This window comes from Chionomys nivalis, chromosome 16 (assembly GCF_950005125.1).
Source record: "Chionomys nivalis chromosome 16, mChiNiv1.1, whole genome shotgun sequence".
In the NCBI taxonomy this organism is placed as follows: domain Eukaryota; kingdom Metazoa; phylum Chordata; class Mammalia; order Rodentia; family Cricetidae; genus Chionomys; species Chionomys nivalis.
In genome coordinates, this window is record NC_080101.1 from 330,670 (window position 1) to 349,611 (window position 18,942).

Below are 18,942 nucleotides of genomic sequence, written 5' to 3' on the forward strand. Positions count from 1 at the left end.
ATTTTCTAAAGTGTATCTGCTTATATTTTTGCAAAACTCCCATAAGCTGGCGTTCTGTATTTTGATACGTTTGTCTGAAATTTAAACTTGACTTCTGCCCATGAAAAAAATAAAAACCTCCGAAGTCAACAGCCTCCTCTTATCGAATATTAAAATGTCACTGCTAATGCCTCATGAAATTCAACCAATCATACACAGTGTCAGAGGGACAGACCCAGACAGGAAGCCCATGTCAAAACTGTGCAGAACAGAAGCAGAAACCCTGCAAAGGAACGCCTTCCAAGGATCATAGATTTTATTCTGATTAGCCCATGCAAAATTTATAGTGCCAGATAATCTGTAAATAGACACAAAATAATATTTTTTTGTGAGACACTGTCAGAAACTTTCACATGCATCTTTATGCTAGGCTCATCAGTGCCAACTCTTTCTGGAGGTCCAGGGCACAGAAGGCTGTCAGCCCAGGCACAGGGGAAGATAACTGTTGGGGTGGGGGGTAGATTTGCTGCTATTTCTATTTACATAATAGGAAGCCTTGTGCTCAGCAACTCCTAAAGCAAAAGAAGAGAGATGAAATCTCTGGGCACCTCATTGCCGCTGCCTCTCAAAGATTTCCTGTCAAAATGAGCCTATAAGGAGAGAAAGGTTTTCAAAAATATATTTTTTTAACCTGGCAGGATTTACAAGCCAGGCAATGAAAAGAGATTGAAGGCTCTGTCTTTGTTAAAGTTGGGGGGTTAAGGAGAAGAAAAAAAAGGGTAGAAGAGCTGCCAATGTACTAGTTCTATTTGTGTTTAAAAATAAAAGGCCGGGCGGTGGTGGCACACGCCTTTAATCCCAGCACTTGGGAGGCAGAGGCAGGTGGATCTCTGTGAGCTCGAGACCAGCCTGGTCTACAAGAGCTAGTTCCAGGACAGGCTCCAAAACCACAGAGAAACCCTGTCTCAAAAAACCAAAAAAAAAAAAGCAACTGAGCCATATAGCTGGTATTACCACAGGATACACGGGGGAAAAAAGCAGCTTTGATTGATGCTTTATCCATATTTTATAGAGGTACTTATTTTTTTTCCATCTGTTCAAATGCAGAAAGTGACCTTGATGTTCCTCCCCCTTAACTGAAATGCAGGAAGTGTGTCTGTTGTAACCATTTCCAGGACACTTGGTGGCTTGTATAGGCAGTGACAGCACAGGCTCCCTCTCACCTGAGGAAAGCTTATCAGCCTGCCCTTTACCACCTTCTCTTATTTTTTTTCCTGCCCTTTACCTTCTGACTGCTGCCCACTCAGACCCAAATACCCAGTACCAGGAAAAGTTACAGAGCCTTGGCTCCTGGGACGACATTCCATCTGGGCTGACTGCAGTAATGGGAGGCATTCCCCAGAGCTTCCAAGGCATTGATCCCTTTTCCACAACTGCCAAACAAGCTTTCAGATCCTTGCCACAGAGGCTACTTTTGTCCCATCCCTGAAAGCCCTTTTTAGTCAATTCTTGAGGACAGTATACAAACACCACTCCCTGTCCCAATGCTATGCCCTTGAATAGCACAAAAGTAGAGAACTCTGACAAAAATGATTCAAAAGCTGATGATGAAGTGGTTACTCAAAGATGTCTGGGATTGGGAATCCCAGGGTGTTCTCTGATTCTAACTCATTCACAGTGTCTCTAGTCTTCCTAAAACTGTGACGTTAGCCAAGTGAAAAATGTATGCTGACAAAAAAGACAGCAATACTAATATGAAAATCATAATGCAACCTCACATCTCTGTGGTATTTTCTAGAAGAGCACAGAGGTCAGAAGTGCTAAGGGTAATAGAGAGCAGAACAATTGATTTTTATGATAAAGACCCTAAAGTCAATAAGAAAATGTTAACTCCTGTTGGCCATATTTTGCTATGATATGAAAACATTCCATACATTTAAGAGCCATTTTTTTTTGGTTTTTTGAGACAGGGTTTCTCTGTTTAAGAGCCATTTTTAATGAAAATGTAGCTATCAAAAATGGGACCATAAATATGGCCTTATAATATGGAAATGGGCCATATAGAATGCACTTCATCCCACCAAATACGGCAAGTGAAACTCTATTATGTGTTGGAGTAAGCCATAGTCATTTTGGTAGATTTATTTCATATTATGATGCATTACTTTTCCCACAGTTAAAGTTTGAAATGTATGGACAAAATCCCTGTAACATGATCATACATGTTAATACACTAGATAACATTCCCCCCCAAAAAAAATGTTTCTTTTCAAAAGCAGGCACATCTATGCAGAAAACTGACATGCTATGGTAATGGAAAAGATGGTGCTAACTCACCGAATCCCAGCAGCTATAATAATGAATCTGTTTTTCTGAGGACAGGAGCTTGTGAGGAAAAGGATGACAGATTGTCATGGAATCTTTTAGGTATCAAGTACAAGAACATGAGTGAAGACCGGAGATGACTCAGCTGCATATAGCTGTATGTATGAGCATATACTCTGTTCCTTCGAAGAGACTTGGGCCATTTTGAAATAATTTTAGACTCTCAAAACCAACTTCATTTATGAGAAAACACTATCTACTGTAACATCTAGGCATAGCAATATTTTGCTAAGCACCCACGTTGAAATACCTGTTATGACATCTATGAAAATCTTACGGCGTACAAAACAATGTGGGGTACAATTGCTGGGTGTTGGAATTGGAGTTGAGATGTCATCAAGGACAGCTGGGAAGGACGGAACATCCTGTAAGATTCAGTCACCTAGGGCTGGAGAGTGTGCTCAGGCTGGAAGAGCAATTGCTGCTCTTGCAGGGGACCCACATTCAGTCCCCAGTACACATGTGTGCATTAAAATCTGCTGTAACTCCAGTTCCAGGTGACCCAATGCCTTTTCTGGTCTCTGTGGGCTCCTGTACATGGTGCACAAATACACATTCAGATACACATACATACACATAAAATTAATAATTTCAAAACAACCCTCAATCAACTCATTTCTAGGTAATAACAGCCTCATAAACTGAAATAAGTGAAATAGTACCTTAGTATTATTTCTTAGTACTCCATCTGTAACAACATCTATAAAGAGGATGGGTGTGAAAATTAAAAATAAGCTTAGTTCATTGAGGGCCAGGACCTGACAGAGGTAAATGCATTGATGGTATCCCAGGAGATAGCTTTACAAAATGGAATCATGATAAACATGCCTTTGACTGTTTTTCTTTTTATGGCAAAGGTGGTATGTTAGATACATGTTTTCTTTAATTCTCATTACTACTAGGGCTGCATTTAACACTCCTCATCAAGCACTGTCAAAGACTAAGGAGGCTAAGGTGCATACCTGGACAGTGTGTATACTGGATCTACCAAGTCAAACCAGGAGGGAGGTAGAACATCCTCCTGGTGTCCATTTGGAACCCTCAATTCTTTCTCTTAAAGGTTTCCTTGCTTATTTATTTTTAACTATTAATATGGAGAGCAGAGACTTGACATGTCAGTGGAATTGTCGCTGGAGGCCAGAGGCACCAAGTCTCTGAATCTGGAGCTGTAAGTTGCCCATCCCAGGTGCTAGGAATAGAACTCCAGCCTTGCAAGACCAGTAGAGATCCCAACCCCTGAGCCTTCTCTTCAGTTTCTAGATCCTTAACTCTAAATATTAAGGCAACTGTTGGAAATTGTGTGAAATATAGATGTGTATGCTTTTCTCATTTGTCTCCTAAAAGTCTAAGTTTAGGAACAAAAGCTGACAGTAAACCCAATACAGATTTTATAGATAGCACAGGCTTAATAAACAGCTAAAACATCTTCAGCTTCCATCAGCAGAGATTCCCAGCCCCTCTACACCTAATGCTGAAACAAGAAAGAGAAATCAAGAGATGTGGCTTTGCCAGGTATTGTCAGTGCTTTTTTCCTCTCATTGCTTGGCCCAGAATTAATAAAATGTCAAAACCAGGCTAGTGGAAGGATCGCTAATTTTCCATGTAATGAAACAAAAGAATCTAAAAGCCACATGCTTCTCCTTTCACATAAACAGAAGACAACAAAAAAACAGAACAAATTACACTCAGTATCGTGGGACCTGAAACAATTGCAGGAGGAGGAAGGTGGTGGATACAAGGCTCAATGGACTCTTTAATGAATAGTGGCAAAATATTCTCCGAGACAAACCGCGGTCTTCCTACATTAAAGATGGGAAACAGGCTGTTTCTAATCAAACTCTTGTAAAAGGATCGGTGTGGACTTTTCCCCCCACTGACTTAATATCAAATTTTGGAATTAATTGGGCTTCGTCAGGGGATGTGTACCCACATTCACAATAGCCTTTTTGCTTTTCCAGGCACTGCATTTGGGATCAAGTGCATCCCAGGGAGTTTCCATGTTCACCTGACATCAATTTCCCTGCTCCTGATGATATCCATTTCATGTCACAATAATTAACCTGCAGCTATTACAACCAAGTCTCATAATTAATATTTTATTGGTCAAATATTTTCTGTGCATATGTTTACTGTAAAATTCTTACAACCAATCAAAAAATCCTTACACTTTATTCTCTATAATTTTGTATAGGAATTAATTCCTGTGGAAAATTTAACTACCTATGGATTTCAACTTTTTACATATTATTATTTTTGATGAATCAAGTAATAATAGGAACTACATTCCTTCAATTTAAGGAATTCAATATACTTTCAATTCAACTACTATCTCATCTGTCTAGTGGAAAATTGTAAGTCTCATACTATAATCTCTTATCACTTTTGATTTTGAAGAATCCCATGGATATATATTGGGTAAATGTGCAACCCTTAAAAAAGCAAACATACAATTATTTAACATTCTGAAAATCTGGAAGAAATGTTTGGTTACAAATTCTGACCAGTTTGGAACCTTACACACATGTGCACGTGTTGAGACTAATCTCCCTCACACCATTCACCCATTTCATCAACGTAAAATAACATAATAAAGTCTTAAGAAAGATATTGAAAAGGATATGCTCCCTGCTCCTCTGAGCTGGATGAGCAACTGACAGCCAATTTGAAAATAACCTATAAACTGACAAAGTGAAAGAGTTTTATATTACAGATGGTAACTTTATTTGATCAAAGGATAACCTAAAAATACAATTTTACTTTTTTTAAAGCACAGTTGTCAGTTGAAGAAAGAACAATGTCTGGGCCCTAGCTTTATTTTTGTTTAATGTTTATTTGGGTCCTAGACCTTTCTTTTAAAATGACTGTTCTCTGGGAAATACTAAGGATGATCCCTTCTCTTTCCTGATTTAGTTTAACATGCAGTCACTAGATAACAAATGTAATAAACATACCAAGGTGTAGCTGAGTGGAAGGTTATCCTACACTTGAGCAGTCAGTACTCACTGTCAAAAGGACATACAATGACATACAAAATTAGGTAGTGGAGTACCTGATTCAAAGCTATATGGGAAGATGAAGCATAAAGATTTCCAGTTCGATACTGATCTGGGACACCCAGTGAGACTGTTCCACAAAAATATATAGTATATATTAAATCATGGACCCTTTAATGATTAGTGGCAAAATATATACCTAGACAACTGGCATCCTTCATAGATTAAGGATGGAAAAAAACCAATTTCTATCCCAAATTTTTAAAAATTATCGGCATCATTTTTCCCCTACTATCTTAATATCAACTTTTGGAATAACTAGGCTCTGCAAGGGACAAGCAGGCATATCAATATAAATGTATTAAAGGAATGACTAGGTTGGAAGGAGAGAGAGTCTCTGATGAGGCTTCTCAAGGAATATGAGGTTATTTGCTAATTCTGATCATTTCTATGTACCACTTTTCCTGCAAGCATAATCAGAAATAAGGAAAATGGGACTTAATAGAAATCATCTGTGGCCGGGCGGTGGTGGCGCACGCCTTTAATCCCAGCACTCGGGAGGCAGAGACAGGCGGATCTCTGTGAGTTCGAGACCAGCCTGGTCTACAAGAGCTAGTTCCAGGACAGGCTCCAAAACCACAGAGAAACCCTGTCTCAAAAAACCAAAAAAAAAAAAAAAAAAAAAAAAAAAAAAAAAAAAACAAAAAAAGAAATCATCTGTAGCTGGGCGGTGGTCATGCACACCTTTAATTCCAGAACTCGGGAGGCAGAGGGAGGCAGATCTCTGTGAGTTCAAGGCCAGCCTGATCTACAAGAGCTACTTCCTGGACAGCTAGAACTGTTACACAGAGAAATCCTGCCTCAAAAATCCAAAAGAAAGAAAAGAAAAAGAAAAAAAAGAAAAGAAATGATCTGTGTAAGCATTCCTTTCTACAAGACTCAAGGCTGATATTCAAAACGTGACTCTAAACCTAGGTTATCAAGCTGCTTTTCAAGGTGTAGACTGTTCACTGCAGGAGACGTGGAGCTAGAAACCAACGCTCAGTTCTCAGCTACTGGGAGAATCTCCCTGAGTTCTTATTACTAAGGCAGCATTTATTCTGTTCTCCCTTCACCAGCCTGCTTTCTGTTTCTCCAACCCTTCATTTCCGTGTTTCTACAAGGGCTTCTCAGAAGTTCAGGTGCCAAGGAGAGAGCATACCAAACATTTAGCAGGGTTCTCTAAGCATGTATTAGGCATGCCCCCAGAACAGAATCTCTCCCGAAACAATACAGACTCAGAGGCCCATAGTAAAGATCTAATTCAAGTAATTGCAAACCTGCTCCATCTGAAATCCAGGCCTTCAAAATACAGCGTGAGGCTCCCAGAGCTGAGTGACAGTGCTTGGTATGCTCACAGTCTACACTCACTCACCACAGACTTTGCCTCAGGGAAAAGTGGAGGACCATTTAAGGAACTCTTTCTGTGCATAGAACTGTCAGCACTCAAGAACGAAACACTGAAAATCTCTTAACATAAAACTCTCTGGGACGCTCACTTGAGTGGGAGGATATCTAACATCAATAAATATCTGTTTCTTCAAACCTGTCAAATAAGACCTGGTTGATTTGGTACCCAGCTTTCCCAAGTAACCCCATCCAATATGTTCTGTTTTAGAGTGCTATGCATGTAAAAAATTTTTTTCTTAATAAACAAAAGGTTTCCTATTGGAGGGATATACTAAACTCATCATACATGAATTTGAGGACTGTTCTTACATGGGATCTGTGTTCGGTTCCTGGCGCTCACATGCTGTCTCAGAACCATCCACAGACCAAAGGTTCTGACTCCACCTGAGTTCCATGTGCACCCAGCTTACATGTGCTGCTCATACATTCACCCAAGCATAATATTCAGACACACAGAATAAAAATAAATAAATCTTTGACTCTCTATCTCTGAGGGATTCCATGGTTGAAGTGTTATAGGAAAGCAAGAGGCCCAAGTTTGTGTCAACAGCAGCAGCGTCAATGCCCAATGCCAATGCCCAATTACAAGTGCTAGCCTTCCTGTAATTCCTGATTCAGACAGAGGAGGGCAATGGAGGGACCAGAAGCAAGCTGCTTAGGGGGACAAACTGCATCAATGAACTCTGGGTTTGTTTGGAAGACTCTGTCTCAAGGGAATAAGGTGGAAGAATATAAGACAATTTCAAATGAACCTGTGTTCTACAAGTGCACATGTGTGCATATTCACACACATACACACACACATGCACAAACACTCACAAAGAAAACCATACTGAAATTGGCATGCTTACATTTATGTAATATAGGGGGCAGAGACTCATCAGGAAAATGTACTTGCTATTAAGCCTGATAACCTGAATTCTTTCCCTGAGACTTCTAAGGAGACAACAGACTTCAAGTTTAACTCTGACCCACATGTATTATAAGACTTGGCAAACAAACATACCACACAAAATAAATAAAAGCTACTACATGTAGCTAAATACTAGCCAGATTCCTGATTGTGTAATATGGGATGGCTATGCCCCCTGTGTGAATTGTACAGAATGGTGAGCTGCAGAGCCACAGCTAAGTGAAAACTCCCACCACCATGAGCAGCCCTCATATTCAACCATAAACTGGCATAATAAATTTAAGGCTAACAGTGCTCATGAGAACTGTGAAGCAAAACAAAGCAAATGAATAACAAGTAATGAAATTTAATTCCCTCATTTGCCAGCATATTTAGTTTTTTGTTTATTTCTGTATTTGCTTTTATTTTTCCAAGATAGGATTTCTCTGTGTAGCCCTAGCTGTCCTATGTTCTACTCTGTAGACCAGGCTGGCTTTGAACTCCCAGAGATCCTCTGCTCCCTAGTGCTGATATTAAAGGCAGGCACTACCACCGCCTGGCTCACATATTTGTAAAACCCATTTTCAAAATATTTTTATTTTTCAAAGGAAAAAAAATCAACATTGTAAGTTTAGTGAGGTTTTTTTTTCTCTCTCTCTCTAGTTCATAAGTAAGGGGGGGTGATAAATGCATCTGCCAGGTGGGCTTATTCCAACTCTTTATTATTAAACAGTAATTTTCATCAGATTTCAAATGTCCCTATCAATAGCGAGGCTGTGGGAAGATGATACAGCTAATACACTGCTGGTAGACAATTAATGGAGTCTGCCATCTCAAGCCAAGATTGGCCGGCTCCATGGCTCTGCTAATCAAATTCCTCAGCCTTCAATGCAGTGGGACTGAGTTTCTGCATTAATGCTATAAGGCAGCGAAGAACAAGTACAAATGGATTAATCTTCTTTAGCAGTCACAGCCTCCCACACAAATCTATGTAATTAGGAAAATACTAAAGCTCATGTCCTGAATTGTGAGTATAGCAGATTGTTAATCAGGATATTTACATGGCTTATAGGAAAGTATTTAAATTCACAAGCACGGGCTGGAGAGAAGGCTCAGTGGTTAAGAGCATTGCCCGCTCTTCCAAAGGTCCTGAGTTCAATTCCCAGCAACCACATGGTGGCTCACAACCATCTATAATGAGGTCTGGTGCCCTCTTCTGGCCTGCATACATACACACAGACAGAATATTGTATACATAATAAATAAATAAATATTTAAACAAAAAAAAACAACAAAAAATAAATAAATTCACGAGCACTCTAAGATTTCCTTGAAAGAATAGCAACACAAGGACAATAACTGGATGTGTTACCAGGTTTGTGACTTGTTGGTGTGTTTACAGTTCTTGCTTGGAGAATTGTCTATGACAAATCCTGCTACGGCAAAAGCTGAAGACACACACACAAATTGTTATCCATATCTGCTTTGTCCATCCATATATAAGAAATAAGCGAGGAGTCCACAAAATCTTAAGGAAGGGGCCTATTAACATGCACACTAAAATGCAACCCCAAATTCAAATAAAAGTGTGATCTATTAAAACACAACAGAAAGCTCGTCAGGTGAATCAAGTTTATAAAAACTCATTACTTGCTGCACCTTATGCTTTGCACCAATATAATAGTGACTTTTGACAAAACACATTGAATAAAAGATTGATAAGAAGTATAACAGATCTCATTTGGCCAACAAACCATAACTCTTCTTTGTCTGCCTTATGCACACATCAAAACAATGGTAATGCTTCAGTGTTTCAGTGTTTTAGTGACTCGCTATACTCACTATTTAAAAATTATTAAGAGAATAAGAATAGCAACTGACTAACAACAGTGTGATTTGTTTTACTCCCTGTCACTCATGCAAACAACAAAATTACTCGTGTATTTATAGTATCTTTGTACATATGCGAAGGGATGTGTGCTTGTACTTTCAAGAATATGTTTGCACATGATATAGAAGAAAATTATGAAGATGACTTTTTAAGTAGGTTTTATTTCATAATTAAAGGCATATCAAGGAATGGCAATGGCCTAAAGATTACAAAGCAGAGAAGTCTGACCCTGCAGGAAGAGCTTGTAGGTCTTGCAAGTAAAAAGGATGCAAATCCTTAAGAAATCCTGGCAGAGGCTGGAAGAGCTGGGCTAGGAAGCAGGAACCTGGCCCTTTCATCTCTATAACCTGCACCCTCTCTTTTACCTTCCAAAGTTGTCACCATGGACTTGGGACAACAATCTGGAGACTCCCGAAGCTGTCCTTTCTCCTAATCTATTCTTTCACATAATTAATTGCCTGACTCGTTTGTCCTCTGATTTTATCTGAGAAACTGGCAGGTTTTGCTAATTTCTATAGTTAGCACATATCAGTGTTAAGGAAACATTTCATTTCCCAAATAAAAAACTGAAATGAAGAAATCTTAAGTGATTTGTTTACTTATTTATGTGTGATGTATTCATCCTTCCCTAGCAAGTAAGTAATGGGACTGGTAATAAAAGACAAAATATTCTGATTCCTTATTCTCCTCCCAACCACTCACCTTGCTTAAATGCCCGTGGTAGAAGTTAATGACATTTACTGTTCTAAGCCAGGCATCATCGTGATCAAGGTGACAAGCCTCTGCTACAATTGGAAAAGGTGTGAAATGTCCAGGCTGTTCATAGCAAAGATATGTTGAGCCATGAGAACATAAGGAATTGTGGAGGGAAACGAGAGAGTTACTCGGTGAGTCTCCAAGAGTGTTGTCCCTGTGTGACATGCACCATGCTAAGGGCATTTAGTGCACCAAGTCAGTGAAAACATGTAACAGACTTTCCAATCTACTACAGTGAGTCAACTTTCCAGAAAACACAAGGAAATTGAACAGTCATTTGGCACAAGCATACAACAAGTAAGGACTGGGGCAAGGGGCTTAGGTTGCATGAATGTGACTTCTGTTCCTCTGTTGTTTTTTCTTTGAAGGACACTGGCTGCATTTTGCATCCCTCTTCTATATCAAGATACTAGCAGTTGGATATATATTTAATACAAATACGTGGAATTTAGTACAAAAACAAATTTACATCTATCAAACTGTTTAACAATGTTATTTGCAACTATGAACATGCATCAACACAGAGAAAGAATTTTTTGGAGGGGAAGAGTTTTTAAGAGACTACTATAGCTGGGTGTAGTTGCAAATTTTGAGCAACATATATCCTGAACAAAAACACCAAGGCACTAAGAAAGAGTTTTTATCCATCGGAAATGGAAATCATTAATTTAAGGCTACTATTACAAGATTCTACACAGTTAGACATTGCCATATGGGAAATGGATTTGAGTGGTGGACTGTCTCAGGCAGACACCCTCACACTGATAAGCTTGCAGTTTTTTTTGATACTTTCTCAGATTATACTCCTGTTTCTCTGCTCTTGCCACTGCCAACCTGTAAAAGGAAGGGTTTACAGTGATACCCTTTGCTTCTTCGAGAACTCATTTATTCATGCCCTAATCTCTTAACACCACACTGTTATTAATGAACCCAATGAACCTCTTAAAAATCAACAGTGAAGTTTAAATAATCAAATTCAGTGGTTCTCTTAGTCTTCCTCCACTTGGAATTTCAGCTATATTCTTTGAATGCCTCGGGAACATATATACCTTGCTGTTTCTCTGTTCATTGAAAATTAGACTCCCAATGTCTTTCACTTGGTCCTTTCTCTCATCCCACCTCTTAAATGTGTGTCTCTTTGAGGTCTTTTATCTTTCCTTTTTATGCTTCCTCCATCAATGATCCCAGGGTTTAAGTCTTAAATCTACATGGATAACATTAAGAGGTATATTGTGGGGCAAAGGAGATAAATTACTTGCCACACAGCCATAAGGACCTGATTTGGGATCATCAGGACCCACAAAAGGCTGAGTGCAGCATTATGACCCTGCAATCCCAGCATGGGCAAGGTAGGTATATCCCTCAAGTTCACTGGCCAGTCTAGTCAGTCTGTGAGCTACTGGGCCAGTGAGCTCATCTCCAAAAACAGTACTCTGACCACCACAGACACACACACACACAAACACACACACACATGCATCCACATCTTACCACATATCACACACACAAGAAAAGCAAGCCTCCATATAGACTTTTTTCACCCAACTAATTCTCTGGTTTCCAGAGCTCTAGATGGCTCTCCTGAATGCCCTAAGGCTATCCCAGACTCAGCTATGAGCCACTTGTCCCTTCCATCTGTCCCTCCAAATTTCAGTTCTCTGGCTACTTGGTTTCTTCTAAGTGCACTCTTGTACCACGGCCTCTCTCCTGGCATCTTCTCTAAGCCCTGAGACCATTTTCTTCCACATTAGTACTGCCCTGGTTTACAGCACTTCGGCCCACTCTGGGACATGTGCAGCAATTTCCCAACAGTGTCCCTGTTCTCCAAGTTTGAGGGAGACACTCCCCGTAGCCCTCTGCTGCCTGTTGGACAAGCTCATGGCTGTTAGCTTTGTCCCTTATTTGTTGTTTAACATATATTTAACAAATAATGCAACATTTGGTACAGGAAGGAGCAGAAAACTGACACTGGATTATTAATAGCGTATTATTTTTATGCAGGGGAAATGAAGCCACATAGAGTTGTGCTCTATGGTCATCTCCTGGCATGCTCCACTGCATACTGAATGTTCTAGACAGGTTAGACTGCTTGAGATCTACCTTCTGTTTCCTTCTCCTCTCCCAGAAATTGTATGGTATGTCCTTTCTACCTTCCTTTTCCTCCTGACTGTCTCTGAAATGCTTCCTGTACACAAGGCCCAGCTCCAGTGCAATGACTCCTCAATTCGTTCGTCACTTCCAATACTCCTGAACCAACTAGAGTTCTGTGTTCATGAAACTCACATGCAGCACACTCTTCTGGAGCCACTGCACAAGGCGCCCTTCCCTGGCCCATTGGGAAAAAGCTTGGGGGCTGGCCCCATGTTTTAACATTTAACTGTATGCTTTAGAGTGGTGGTTCTCAACCTTCCTAAGGCTGCAAAGTTTTAATAAGGATTCTCATGTGGTGCTGATCCGCAATCATTAATTATTCCATTGCTACTTTATAACTGTGAGTTTGCTACTGTTATGAATTTAATGTGAATATGTGATATGCATGATATTTGTTATGTGAAGGGTCAGGACCCACAGGTTGAGAAAAAACTGCTCTAACGGCTTAAAATAGTAGTTAACTCATAGCATATCTTCAATATTTGTTGTTTAAGTGAACAAATTAATAAAGCATGCCTAATTGCTGGGGTGTTTTTCTGACAATCTTGCTTCCCATAAAAGGGCTCCCTTGCTGGTGTGAGGAGAGAGGGACCCTCTGCTGGTAAAGATGTTAACAAGGTATTCCTGAAGACACTAATTTCATCTGGAAAAATCTCCATACAGACTCACGCAATTCCTCCCAGATCTGTTTGAAATAGATCAATTTTTCAATGAATTGGCAGTGGGGATGGGAGCTGGGGGTGAGGGCATGAAGTACACTAGAGCAAGAGCAGCCTGTAACATAGCATTATCATCTCCCTGAAAACCCAGGGTTTCTAGAAAGAATAGCATCAAAATCAATTGCTGAGCAATCCAGCTCTTCCCATACTATTCTAGGAGAAGCTATTTGCAGGAACAGTAAAGTAGACAGACAATCTTACACAAAACCAGAGGCCTCCAATTTTCTAAGCTCATTAAACCACTCTCTAATTTTATGCCTGTGACATACTGCTGCATATGTAGTTTAAAACAATCGTAAGATTTCGCATATTCCATCTTCAAAGCTCTTTGCACACATCAAGTAATTATCCATATATAATACCCTTGTGAGGCAGGTGTTATTATTCCCATTTTATAGATAAGGATATTGAGACACGAGATCTAATAATTTGCCCACAACACTATAGTCAACCAGCTACAGAAATAGAATTAAACCGACTTTTCGGAGTCTTTGCCCCAATTTCCCAACTCAAGAATACACAGGGCATGGAGCATGCTTCTGTTTGCACACGGTACAATGACTACATGGATGTGTACTAAATGCCATGTAAGCTTGGGAGAACAAGCATCATGACTATGCCACAGACATATCCAATTTCATATGGTACACTTTTCCCGTGCACAATAAAGACCACTGTCCCCATGTGCTATGGAATTGTGCACCAGCTGCACAATTCTATTTAATAATCTGCTGCTCTTGAAGACAGAACATTCCACACTGCTGGGAATTTTAGCGCTTTTACAATGAGTTTGTGTGTTACACAAGGCACAGCAGCCTCACAGAGCATCACCGAACACCCTTTATAGGAAGCTAGTAGGTACGTGCATCTCTCAGTTTCAGAAGTCTCTGCTACTATTTTTCTAGCACTTATCTTGGGTAATGCCAGAGGCCAGGACCACTCTGACAAAGACACACCTACACCTAAACATCTGTCTGACCCAAGCCCCGGCACCACGGCCTGCCTGTGGTCAGAATACATGATGATAGAAATTAAAGACATCTGTCCTGCAGTAACAGCCCATACAGGTGGGAGGATGCTGGGAAGATATAAGGGCCTCCTCGCAGGAGCTCTACCCTGTGGGAAATGAAGGGTCCAGGCCTCTATCTGTTTGCATCAAATTCTTTCACCTTAACTCTGTTTCAAAGTCATAAGAAAACTTCTGTCTTAACCTTGGCATGAGGTCAGGAGAAAAGACATTAGAGGAGAAGTTTATGGTTTTCATCCCTAGATCTCAGGGGTCTGTGCATTCTCTCACCAGCTGTACCCTTTGAAGTCTCACAGAGGCTCTGTACTCTTTCTGTTTACAATTTCCTCATTTGTCCTTTTTTTTCTCTGTCACTTTTTAAGAACCAAACTGATTAGTTAGCAGTTGCTAGTCATATTTGAAAGTGTGTGTGTGTGTGTGCATGTGTGTATTTCATGTGAAGCAAGTGCTTTAAAGCTTAAACTGAACTGTCTGTTCTCAGCTCTCCTTTTCACACCAATAACATCATCTTTCCTGCAAACCTACTTCTGCTAACTTCCCCATGTAGTGCTATACAATGGTAGGCAGTCAGACACATTACATAGGGAAGTGAATCCATTCAAAGTTAAAGTAAATGAGTCAGAGATGAGACAAGATGTTTTCTGCTTTTAGGGTGAAGGAGGATATCTAGATATTTCTGTATTTCATTAATGATATTGTTTGAACCAAGAAACATTTAGTGTCATTCAAAAGACCTGGCGATATTTCAAACATATTTTTCATGAGCTGTAATGTTTATACTACATATTCTTATTTGAGCATGTATTCATCATGCATGAAAGATGAGACAATAATTCTAAAATCCATCCAAAAGATGGTATTTCATTCCCATTGTTTTTAAGGAAGGGTGTTCCTTTCTGACTCAGTCTTAGGTAACTATCAGGCTGAGTGAGGCTGTGAACCTTCTGAACAATGGTGTCAGCTTCTACTTGGCTCTCAAGCAGCAGTCTGCATTATGCAAAACTAACCCTCTACAGTGATGTTCCTAGGGGTAAGTCTTTATGTGACTTTATAAAACAACTGAACAGACAAAAAAACTAAAGAGTAATTTACAGCGTCTAAGGAATGAAAAACCCACCCTCAATTCACTTATCTAGGAACTAGGAGGATGATATAGCCAATTGAAAGTATGTACAATTTAATGTTTCTTTTCTTTGCTTAATTTCAATATCCTAAAGCAAGAAAACATAAGAATCACAAAAATTCTCAAAATAACAAGAATGATAGTTCCCATAAGCAAACATCACTTAAATTTGATTTGAGGTAATTATAAAAAATTATCTATAAAAGTGCCATAGGACTCTACAAACCAGTAACACAAAGGAGAACACACTCACACGTGCACACACACGCACACACACTGTTTAAACGGCTTTTTGTTTATGTAAAAAAGACTTGTGATTTCCCTAACAGATCCACAGAAACTTAGCAACAAAAAGAAGTAAGAAAGAGAAGGGCTTTAGCCTTCTCAGTTTCTGTCAGGGTAGACTTCTTCAGAATATCTTTTCTGACATAACCTCAGGGCTATGGAAAGTCTAACCTCTTCAGGGGCTGGTAAATGCGGAGTTGGGACACACTGCCACATTGGAAGAAGCAGCCAAGTCAAGCTTGCAGACTCCAGAACGAGGAGCGCCGGGGCGTCCACCAGAGTCTGAGTTACCCATTCTTTAGTACTGTACATACAGTCAGAAATGAAGTGAGCTGCAGTGTGAGAATGGCTTCCAGCTAACAGTGGGCTGGATTTTCTCTGGAAAGGGTGTATTCGAGTAAGAAATTATATTAAAAAAAATCTCTCCCACTCTCACTGTTAAAATGCAGACACAGGATCTGCATCCTCTGATTCCCTAAGCTCACACAGGCCTCCGCTGAAGACGGTCTCTGAACTATTCTGGATAGTTACAAACATGTTTTCCCACCTACCTGAACGCAAATGAACTAGGGAAAGAACAGAGCTTGGCCTGGACAGGCCCTTGCTGTTTATAGAACTTGGCAAGGTGAGGACCTTCACATTTGGCTTAATTCATCTGATAATAATAAAGTATTTGTTTCATAAATAAAGTAAAACAGGGAAGATAGAGTCTGGGATTGCAGGTAATACAAAACATGTGTTCCTTTCAAACACTCTGCAATGAATCTTCCATTTTTAAAGGATTGTTTGATTGAGAACAAGAGCATTTTATTCTCTGATTTGTTTCTATTCATTTTTTGATGTTAGAAGAACTGTGGAGAAATAAAAACTAAAATGCTAAATACATAGCTAAGTAATTAGTATATTTTAAAACAGAAAACAAAAGGCCGTATTTGGAGAATGTAAGGGCATCTGATGGGATTTATTTTCAGTTGTAGTTAAAATACACAACTTAAACACCAGAAAAGTAACTTTGTTAATCTTTTAGCATTTTGTGAAACAGATACCATATCATAAAACCAAATTAATGGGATTTACTAAAGCCACAAACAGATCTCTTTGTACCTGACATGAAATTTAATCGGTATGAAGTTTTCGAATTTTGACCAATCTGAAATTATCTGGTAACAAAATAAGTGGGATTTTTTTATTATTAGTTGTGTAAGTAAGAAGCTACCTATGTTTTTGAAATATGGGGGAATCCTCAGACTAGGAATAAAACTGACAAGACTCCAAAATCCTGCTCGACGCTGTGGAAGAAAATTAAACAAAAAAAAAATGAAGTGAAAGAATGTGGGAAAGAACACGAGCACTAGAAAAGCGTCTAGAAGCTGAAGGTTCATCTTTCAATGCAGAAGAGGGGAACACTTAGAAGTGATTTCCTCCGTTTCCTAATATCTTGTGTCCTCCTTAGTGTAATTCACCTTCCCAGGCTCACATAATCAGTTCCCCAAAAGGAAAAGAATGACTTTAACTGTGAGACTCTGTTGCTGAGAATCATTGGAGTAAGAATACATAGGTATTTTACTTATTTTTTGGTGTCACAGGCAGGCTGGCTATTTGTACTATTAGAAAAGAGACAGTTTGAATGTAAGTAAACTCATGCTTTTCGATTTCGAGGTTTACTTAAACATAGCTATACTCTGTTTTCATTTATATTTCTCTATTTAAAAAATTCCAGATTTTACAGGAGAACTAGTTTTTACAAATTAGCCTTATGTGTTAAAAGCATTTTAACACATAAAATACACCACCCTCCTTGTTCGGGGAGGACCTGAAGACACTGAACTGTTTCCAGCTTATGGAACATATGCACAAATCATTGAAGCAACAGCTTTAACAAAGTTCCCTGGAGCCCTTACCCCTGTTTACTATACACCAGCATCTCTCTTTCCTATCACATACTAAAACAAAGAAAGCGTGCCATCCACAGTACTTAAAAACATTGATACACTTAATTGTTAAAATGCTGGAACCACAATAAATAGCATTCAAATTATATTAAAGAAGAAAATAAAAATCATTCAACCACACATCTCTCCAATGTATCTGAAAGGCAGAGTACATTACTAAGGAGTTCCTCTTTCTAAAACCCTCTATACCAAGCAGACACCAGCACATAGGGATCCTCTCTCAATTCTGACTACTTTCAACAATTGGTGGATTAACCGGGGATGGGGAGGTATGGTTGTTCGTGTTTAACAGACTTCATTTCATGTAAATCTCAAAATTATTAAAACCAAAGCCTAAACACATCAAAGTCTGATTTAAATGAAATCAGAATATTGTCTGTGTCACAGAAAAACAAAACATCTCATCAGATATAAGCAGTAAGGCACATACTGCCACCTGCCTTGTTCGCGGAGGACCGGAAGAAGCTGAACTGTTTCCAGCTTATAAAACAGGTGCACAAATCATTGAATCAACAGCTTTAACAACGTTTCCTGGAGCCCTTAGCCCTGTTTACTATACATCAGCATCTTTCTTTTCTATCACACACTAAAATTCCAGCTTGAAAGGAAGACCACCTCACTGTGAGGAAAAGAACAAGAGAGCTGAGACTCCCAAAAATAGACATTCCTTACTCAATACCGTTGTGTATGCCTGATGATTATCAACTCCAGAAGCAATATGTTCACGTTAATAAAAGGGAAAACTTTAAACTACTCAAGTATGAGAATAATGAAATCTACCAGTCCTCAACTCCAACATTATAATCAAAAGCGTCTGCGAATACTTTCCAGTGTTATTTCTACAAAATCATGTTTCAAAATCTCAAAGCTTCCACGGCAGTAATTAAAGGTATAACTTTTGCATTTTTTTGCAATTTCTGTCTCTGGAGGCTAATTTAAAATACTTCTCCACAACAATATAAATTTCTTTGTGCCTCGTCTTACATAATTTAAAGCTAATATCTAGGATGACCTTGCTTTCAAATGTAGATTTTTGCCTTTCTAAATCTTGCTTGCCAGTAGGGTTGTGTAGTGAGTGCCTTTACAACCTCGTACACACTATTTCCAGCCATCTCCTATTTGAACCCACACCACACAAAGTGCACAGAGCATTAGTAACAGTACTTCAGGTGACTAATAACATCTCTGTGTTTAAAAGTTACCAAAAGACTAAAAGTAAACACCCCACTGAAAAATCCCCTTCAGACCATCATCCAAGCTTTAAAAATACTCAACGTAGTCTGACTGCTTGAATCAGTAAAAGGGATTGTTTGAGTGTATAAACTTTATGAACAGTATTT